Source organism: Panthera leo, chromosome A1 (genome assembly GCF_018350215.1).
Source record: "Panthera leo isolate Ple1 chromosome A1, P.leo_Ple1_pat1.1, whole genome shotgun sequence".
Classification (NCBI taxonomy): domain Eukaryota; kingdom Metazoa; phylum Chordata; class Mammalia; order Carnivora; family Felidae; genus Panthera; species Panthera leo.
In genome coordinates this window covers 23310654-23320362 of record NC_056679.1, presented here as the reverse complement: position 1 = coordinate 23320362, position 9709 = coordinate 23310654, and the positions used below count along the sequence as shown (strand labels likewise).

The 9709-nt window shown below is 37.0% G+C and overlaps 1 long non-coding RNA gene across 1 annotated transcript in view; it reads right to left on the bottom strand.

Moving 5' to 3' along the window:
• Positions 1-468: 468 nt before the first annotated feature.
• Positions 469-9709, bottom strand: part of LOC122207869 — a 66653-nt gene continuing 57412 nt past the window's right edge. Inside the window, exon 3 of the long non-coding RNA XR_006197051.1 lies at positions 469-563. This is a non-coding gene — a long non-coding RNA (uncharacterized LOC122207869). The remainder of the gene's footprint in view (positions 564-9709) is intronic.

The following is a 9709-nucleotide window of genomic DNA, read 5'->3' as shown; positions in this document are numbered from 1 at the left end:
TGGTGCTACTGTCTTCTCTTTTTGCCTCTGCCCACAAAGGAGAGTATTTGGCTCCTCTCTCCATGGAGTATAAAGTCTTATTAATTCAGCCTTCTAATTTTTGGCTGTTGTTCCTTAGTCTTCTTTATTCCATTTGTTACCTTCTGTCTATCAACTGCATTTTTTTAGCTCAAGTCTCTATTCCCAACAATTAGAAATTTTGGTTGAAGATTCTGGAAACATAGGCCAATATGCACCAAGGTGAACCTGTGATTAGCACTTGCTGGTGTATACAAGGGAAAATATTGTTTTGGGGTAAGTAACTAACATTAATTACAGCCTTAAGAAAATGATTGAAGAAAATTAGCTAATGATCCTTAACCTAATTCTGCTGTTTAATTAAAATCTATTTTCTCAAGTTCTGACATGGTATGTAACACCCTGAAGAAGAAAAACAGATTGCTATTTATCTTACCTGTGCACCCCAAACACCAGAATCTTGGCTACATTTTTTTTGTTGAATTCTTCTCATCCTGGTATCTATTGATAGCAATGTCAAAAGGTGGGTATTCTTTAACTTGGATCTGCATAAAGAAAACAAAAACTTAGTTACAGATTACTTATCTCTTTTCATGGGATGAGATCCATTTTTCCATTCATTTCTTCAATATTTATTAAGCACAAGGTATATGCTTAATACTTATTCCTAGGTATTAACATAGTAAATCTCTAAATATTGTAAAAAGCATTCCTAAATTTCAAGGGGTTTACAATATAGGAAACTAGTAAACAAGGCTAGAAAAGGATGTATTCATTAATTTACTAAACACACACATACACATACACACAGAGAGAGAAAGAGCATTCACTATAGGCCAGTCAGTATTCTAAACCTTTTAAAAACATCAGACCAAGAAAATTTCATAATAACCCTGTTAGGTACTTAGTATCATCTCCATTTTTCCTAGGAAGAAACTGAAGTTCATAAAGGTGAAGTGGTCCAAGACCATAGCACTATTAGTGGAGGAATTGGGATCTGAACCCAGAAAGTATAGCTCCAAAGTGCTTACTACATATGCTGTTACCAAAATACATTTCCTAAATGTTGTTCACAGAAAGAGTTCTATGGGACAAGTCATTTTAGGAATACTTCATACTCTCTCCTATCTCTACAAAATTCATAATGCACATTAGCATATTAAATCCAACTATAACAAAACCCATTTAGCTTTAATTAAAACAAAGATGCTCAACATCACTATCAGAGAAATTCAAATCCAAACCAAAATGAGATATCACCTTATACCTGTCAGAAGGACTAGTATCAAAAAGACAGGGCAAAAGACAAAGACTTTTGTCAAAAAGACAAGTGTTGGTGAGGATGTAGGGAAAAAAGGGAACCCTTGTACACTATTAGTGGGAATTATTGGTGCAGTCACTATGGAAAACAGTATGGGGGTTCCTCAAAAATTAAAAATAGAATTACTAGATAATCCAGTAATTCCACTATTGGGTATTTACCCAAAGAGAATGAAAACACTAATTTGAAAAGATATATGTACCCCTATGTTTATTGCAGCATTATTTATAATAGCCAAGATATGGAAGCAACGCAAGTATGCAGCCATACATGAATAAAGTTGGTGTTATACACACACACACACACACACTATATAGATATGTATATATATACACTATATATAGATATATATACACACACTATATGATATGTATACATATCATATATATGTATATGATATATATGATATATATATGATATGATATATCATGATATATATGATATATATACACTATATAGTGTATACTATATATACATATGATATATGATATAGTATATATGATACTATATGATATATACAATGGAGTATTACTCAGCCACAGAAAAGAATGAAATCTTGCCATTCACAACAACAGGGATGAACCTTGTGGGTATAATGCTAAGTGAAATAAGTCAGAAAGATAAAATACCATATGATTTTACTCATATATTGGATTTAAGAAACAAATGAACAAAGAAAAAAATGTAAAACAAAAACTTAGAGAACTAGTGGATACTAGAGGGGAGGTAGGTGGGAGGATGGGTGAAATAGGTGAAGGGAATTCAAGAGAACACTTATCCTGGGTCACCCTGGGGGGCTCAGTGGATTAAGTGACTGGATTCAGCTCAAGTCATGATCTCATGGTTCATGGGTTTGAGCCCACATTGGACTCTATGCTGACAGCTCAGAGCCTGGGACCTGCTTTGGATTCTGTCACCCTCTCTCTCTGCCCCTCCCCCACTTGGACTATGTCTCTCTCTCTCCCCCCAAAATAAATAAAACATTAAAAAAAATTAATAAAGAGTACACTTATCTTGATGAGCACTGAGTAATGTATAGATTCGCTGAATCGTATTGTATACCTGAAACTAATACAACACTATATGTTAATTATATTTTAATAAAAAAAGTACCCAAGTGTTTTTACTTTATTTACATTATGAAGACTTCTCAAAAGGCAAGATAATAATCAGAATGAGTATTTTTAAGTGTCTTCCATGTGCCTGGAGCTGATAAGCACAGCACCACACCAATTTAGGGAATAATCTCTACATCCAGAATGCCTTAGTTTACACCCCAACTCTAACACACTATTAGACAGTCTAGGTTAGGCTATGATGGGCTAATAAATAAACTCTAAAATCTCAGAGGCTTGATTCAGTGAGGAATTATTGCTCATCATGCAAAGCACAATGTAGATTTTTCTCATGGGGCAGCTCTGCTGGAGTTCTTCCCAAAGGGATGACTCAGAGGCTCATGTTTCTTTAATCTCACAGCTCTGCTACCTTCAACAAATGACCTCAATGTGATCAAGGGAAGAGAAAAAGGGAAGGTGATGGTTTGCGGCTGTATTTTATAGGCAGGCCAAGAAATAATATCCATCATCTCTGTCCACACTTCATCAACTAGAAATCAATCAGACTACCCTCTACCTAACCACAGGGTAGACCTAGGAAATGGAGCTTTTTGGTGTGGTTGGGAAAGAGTTCATGACTGTCAGTGAACGTGTAATATTGCTAACCGTGTAAACTTGGGCAAGTTACTGAACTCCTTTGTGCTTCAGTTTCCTTATATATAAAATGGGTATAAGTTATCTCATTGGATTGTTATGAAGGTTACATGAGTTACTATTTTTAACCACTTAGAATCACATTTTAACCACAGGTATCTGATTCAAATGTGCAATCATATATAATCCTAATTCTGAAGGGCAAATATCACCATATTTAAAGAAGAGGAAAGAGAGCCTCAGAGAGACTAGGTGACTTGCCTAAAATCACCCAGGTGCTGTATTAGCCAGCTGTTTTGTTTCTTTAGAGAAATAAAAACAATAGGATATATATATATACATTTATAGAAACAAATCCATTGTAAAATATTGGCTCATGTTATTATGAAGACTGGTAATTACAAATCTGCAGTATGTGCCAGTAAGCTTGAGACCCAGGAGAATTAATGGTACAAATGAAGTTCAGGGTCTGGCAAGCAGAGGAAGATCAGTTTTTGTTCAAATCAGGCTTTCAACTAGTTAGATGAGGTCTACACACATCATAGAGGACAATCTACTTTATCAATTAAAGTGTTAATGTCACCTAAAAACAGCCTTGCAGAAACACCAGAATAATGTTTAACCAAGTAGCTGGGTACCCTGTGGCCCAGTCAAGATAACACATAAAATTAACTATCACAGCAATCCCTATCAAAATAACACCAGCATTCTTCACAGAACTAGAACAAACAATCCTAAAATTTGTATGGAACCAGAAAAGACCCCAAATAGCCAAAGCAATTTTGAAAAAGAAAACCACAGCTGGAAGCATCACAATCCTGGACTTCAAGATGTATTACAAAGCTGTAATCATCAAGACAGTATGGTACTGGCACAAGAACAGACACTCAGGTCAATGGAACAGAATAGACAACCCAGAAATGGACCCACAAACATATGGCCAACTAATCTTTGACAAAGCAGGAAAAAATATCCAATAAAATAAAGACAATCTCTTCAGCAAATGGTGCTGGGAAAACTGGACAGTGACATGCGGTAAAATGAACCTGGACCACTTTCTTGCACCATACACAAAAAAAAAATGGATGAAAGACCTAAACATAAGACAGGAAGCCATCAAAATTCTAGAGGAAAAAGCAGGCAAAAACCTCTTTGACCTCGGCTGCAGCAACTTCTTACTCAACATGTCTCTGGAGGGAAGGTAAACAAAAGCAAAAATGAACTACTGGGACCTCATCAAAATAAAAACCTTCTTCACAGTGAAGGAAACAAATCAGCAAAACTAAAAGGCAACCGACAGAATGGGAGAAGATATTTGCAAATGACATATCACATAAAGGGTTAGATCCAAAATCTATAAAGAACTTATCAGACTCAACACCCAAAAAACAAATAATCCAGTGAAGAAATGAGCAAAAGACATGAATAGACACTTCTCCAAATAAGACATCCACATGGCCAACCAACACATGAAAAAAATGCTCAACATCACTCATCATCAGGGAAACACAAAACCACAATGAGATACCACCTCACACCTGTCAGGATGGGTAACATTAACAACTCAGGCAACAACAGATTTTGGCGAGGATGTGGAAAAAGAGGATCTCTTTTGCACTGCTGGTGGGAATGCAAACTGGTGCAGCCACTCTGGAAAACAGTATGGAAGTTCATCAAAAAATTAAAAATAGAACTACCCTACAACCCAGCAATTGCACTACTAGGTATTTATCCAAGGGATACAAGTGTGCTATTTCGAAGGGACACATGCACCCCAATGTTTATAGCAGCACTATCAACAATAGTACTTTCCAAAGTATGGAAAGAGCCCAAGTGTCCATCGATGGATGAATTGATAAAGAAGATATGGTTATGTATATAGAATGGAGTATTGCTCAGCAATCAAAAAGAATGAAATCTTGCCATTTGCAACAATGTGGATGGAACTAGAGGGTATTATGCTAAGTGAAATTAGTCAGAGAAAGACAAATACCATATGATTTTACTCATGAGGAATTTAAGGTACAAAACAGATGAAAATAAGGGAAGGGGAGCAAAAGTAATATAAAAACAGGGAGGGGGCCAAAACATAAGAGACTCTTAAATATGGAGAACAAACAGAGGGTTGCTGAAGGGGTTGTGGGAGGGGGGATAGGCTAAACAGGTAAGGGGCATTAAGGAATCTACTCCTGAAATCACTGTTGCACTATATGCTAAGTACCTTGGATGCAAATTAAAAAATAAATTTTAAAAATGTTTTGAATTAATAAAAATTTTATAGAGTGAAAAAATAAATTAAATTAACCATCATAGTTGCCAAATATCAAAACATTCAGAACCTTTCTTGAGTCTTCTGATCCATCCATAGTTTTAGGGACTTGTTGGCTTACATAGAATCTAATCTATAGTAGAAGATTCTTTCATCCATTCAACAGTTTTTTCTCAATCACTTAAACTTTTCAGGATATGGGAAAAAGAAGGGGAAACAAAATGACCCAGACTCTGATCTCAAAAAATTTATAGGTAATGAGAAAGTCATTTATTTGTACAACAATTGTGTCATCACCCTATCCATCCGTGTTGTCACATATACTTACAAACATGCACAACCATATTCTAGTAGGGATCTGACTGCAACTTCCTACTGAATGTCTCAGATATTACCCAACATCCCCAAAGGCTCAAACACCACATGAAACACAATGATGAAGAAGGCATTTGCTTCATTCTTACAGGAAACAAGGTTGGTTTCTATGTACCTATTCAAGCCTGAAAGGTCATATTTTGGTCTTTATCACTGCTTGGTACTACCAAAAACTTCCTAAACTAAGCATACTTAGAAAATGAGAACTTGAAAGGTCTATACGTTATTTGGTACCAGGCTGGTTCAGCTAGATCACAAATACCTGTAATTGGCATTTACTCTCTTATGTTGATTTTTTCTCTTAGAGCCACACGGTACCCCCAAAGTGTACAAAATGAATTCTATCATTACCCTGGTAAGCAATGCAAAGGCAGAAGTTATTTTCAGTCTAAACCTTGCAATTGAATAAGCAATGATCAGAAGTGATTTTCATCTAACAAAAAATTATGCCTAATATATGTGTTTGTGTCATTTTTGATGTAAACTCAAATCTCCTGGAGAAGGATAACCTTGTCCAATTTGCTTTTATAGGCAAAGCGCAACTCTAAGAAGAAAGAAACATTTGATAAATACAGTTGATTCAGAATCAACAAACGGTACTAGACATCAATAATGTGAACAGACACCATATTTTCCATTATAAAGATTAGGATACATCATCTAGTGCATAAACAGTTTGAATCAAAAGTTTATGTGAAAATCTTACAAACGAAGAAAATGATTTTGCATATAGTTTCATATTTAATGAAGTATTATTACTGAAAAGGGAAGAAAAGAACACATGAAATGAGATTGTCTCAGAAAATCCTAGACAGTCTCTATTACTATGGTCTGTTCTAGACATTTAACGTACAGTGTCTCATTTTGAGATTAGTTAAAAAAGTAATGATTCCTGAAAAGATTAAATAGGGTTCATAAATGATATGAAAGAATATGAAAGAATCCAATTCAACAAACATTTAGTGACCATTTAGTGACCAGTTAATAAGTATATAAAAATGGGCAAATAGACTTTAACGTCAAGCAGTGTAAAACTGAATGATAGGAGACATACTCAAGTAATAGTGACATGAGGCAGATTATGGTGAGTGCCCTTGGAAGTCTCCCCAGTTTGAGTAATAATCATTCCTGGTAGATTTGGGGAGCCAGGCTTGTTGCCGCTTTAACAATTCCCCAACGTTCAGACAACAGATCAGGAAAGTTCTAAGTGAAACAGATTTATTAAGGATTTTTACCAACCAAACAACCAACCAACCAACCTTTTTACAGAGACTGTTTTGATGTTAGATGCAGAGTGTGACACTTAGGTTCCATTGCTCTTGTGCCCAAGTTCACAGAACTGGGCTGCATATCACTGTTTAAGCTCATTTGATGAACTCCTCTCTCCTCCATCCTCCAAGCTGATCAAGGTTTTCCTGCACTAAGTGACCGTCTAGAATGGTCACTAAAACTCATCCCCTTTCTTACCCTCTGCCTGTTAATTATCAATGGGGGGCAGATCATGAGAACAAATAATGCTAAAGTCCATGGGCTTAGCTGCATCCACCCTAGAGGTGAGTGTAAATGCAGAGTCTGGCATTCCCCGTTCCGGTCTAGCAAAGGCCAGAGGAAAGGATGTGCAAAATGCCTGTGAGTTCGCAAAGGGAAACAACAGAGAGTTTTTGTGAGACAGATGGAATTTGAGAAGGTGTTGAAAAGCTGGTAAGAATGGGGTGAGGGGTGTTAGAGAAGTGCTTTCTAGGCAGAGAGAAGGGCCAACAAGCATCAGGAGCAGGAAAACATGACCAGGGAATTGTGAACAGACTCGTCAAAATAAAATGTAAGTTTGTAAGTTCCCCCCTCGCACCCCCCCAAAAAAAAGAAGAAAAAACTAGAAACATTGACTCAAGCACCATTCTACAGGGCTTCACACTCAGTTTGAAGGCTTTAACCTAATTTTGTGTGAAACTTCATCTCAGTCCACAAACTTCCATGTTTAAACAATATAACTTGGTTTCAATCATTCAACTTCATTTCTAGTTTAAGCCCCACTCTGCTGACCTGGGCAGAAATTTGAATTTCTTTTTTTCAGTATTCTTCCCTTTTTCTCCCCCTGAGTGAGTAAGTTCAGGGTTTGCATCATGCCCAGGCATCGGGAAGGCATTGGCCTACTGGATCTTTGAGTCTCCCATCCAGTTTACTGCACAGATGTTTCCTTCCTAGCTTGCCAGCCCCTGAGGTTCCTTCCAAAGGCCAATTATTGCCCTATCTGTCTAATATAACATATGGTCACCCCCACAACCCCAAATCCCCATCAGTGATACTGAGATGCCCAAATTCCCTCTCTAGAATTCCACAAACTTCTCTAAGTCTTTGCAATTACTGGTTGCACTGGTTAGAAAGTGGACCATGTCCTTACTATTACCACCATCACCACATCACCACACATCTCTTCCCTCCAGCACAGACTGCAACTGCTCTTTAGTCTGGGACAATCTTGACTCCTGGAGGTTTTTGATCAAGAAACTGTTAACAACCCGAGCTCTCTTTCTGTGTTCAAGGGCTCCGTCTTTTGGGAAAAAGTGTATGAACTCCCTGATTATTTCCGTTTTTAATTCTACCTCATCTCTGCCCTGAGACAATGAACAGGAGGACTGGCTAACTGATGGAATGAAGAGGATGGAATAATCAAGGGAAAGGAAAAAATATTTAATGTATAAAAATATTATTCCATTAAATATATATGCAATGGAGGGTGTGGGAGACATTGTAGGTTTGAAGAGCATTATAATAATTATTCTGAAGCAGAGTGCAAGATGGCTTGGAGGAGGTCTAATATAAAATGAAGAAACAAAAATATTATAACTGGTCACAGTGAGGCAGGCCAGTGGCAGTGAGGATGGAAAAGGGAAGACGAATATGAGAGATTCCAAAAAGCTGAGACCACTGGGACTTAGCTTATGACCTAATAAATATGACAAGCAAAGAAAATGAAGCAGTTATTAAGAGGATGCTAGAGGGAATAACGATGTCATTCTGAAGAAGAAAAATCAAAAAGTGAAAGAGCTTATTTACAGGAGAAAAATAAATTCCATTTTGACAATACCCAGTTTCAGATGTCAATATCATCCCTAGATGAGGATTCCCTGGAAGTGTTTGGAAATCAGAATCATGGCTCAGGAGAGACATCATCCAAAGTGCCTCAATTCTTTTATGGAACCAAGTCATGTGAATCAACTAATTAATTTCATTCAAATTATGACAGTCTAGAAGGGCATAAGGGCATCTATGGTTGTAGGGAATGATTCTTTGCACACGGTAATGGGAAGAACATGTAAATTTGGAAGCTGAAGGAAAACAGGAGAAACAAAGAGCAGACATGGGAGAGAAGAAAGACCTCAGAAAGAGGGGTGGCCATTTGTGTCGAGAGCTTTAGAATCTTCTAAACCAGGAACCAAAGGAGAGTTAAAAAAACGTGGAAATGTGAAGGTCACTGGAGGTTTTCCCAAGGCTGATGTCTGCTAGAGAGTGCAGCTTGGAGATATATTGCAGATTTGAACTTGCCTATATGGTGTGGGAACCTTCTTTCAGAAAATCTAGTATCAAAGGGATGGAAGAAATGAGACTGTGAAGCTAAATCAGAAGGAGTGACACAATGAGAGAGACAAAAGAACAACTCCCAACTCTTCTACAAAGTCTTTGGACCTTGGTTAAACTAGTCCCTACTTTATAGCTTTGGGATCTTTGTAGACTCTGCCAGCTATCTGGAGTGCTCTTTCTTCTGTCCTTCCCTCCTTCATCTCTCTAAGCATCAGTTTTTCATTTGTAAATGGGGACTAATAATACCTACCTTAATCGTTATGAGGAAAATAAATCAAGCTGCAAATGAGCCTATATCAGTGCCTGACACGTAGTAGATAGATATGTAGCAGTAGTATTTTACTAAGAGTTGTACTAAACAAAAATTATAATCCACACAAAACTACCATAGGGCAATAGAAAACTATTATTCATGACGTTAGTATTGGAGAGGCTATA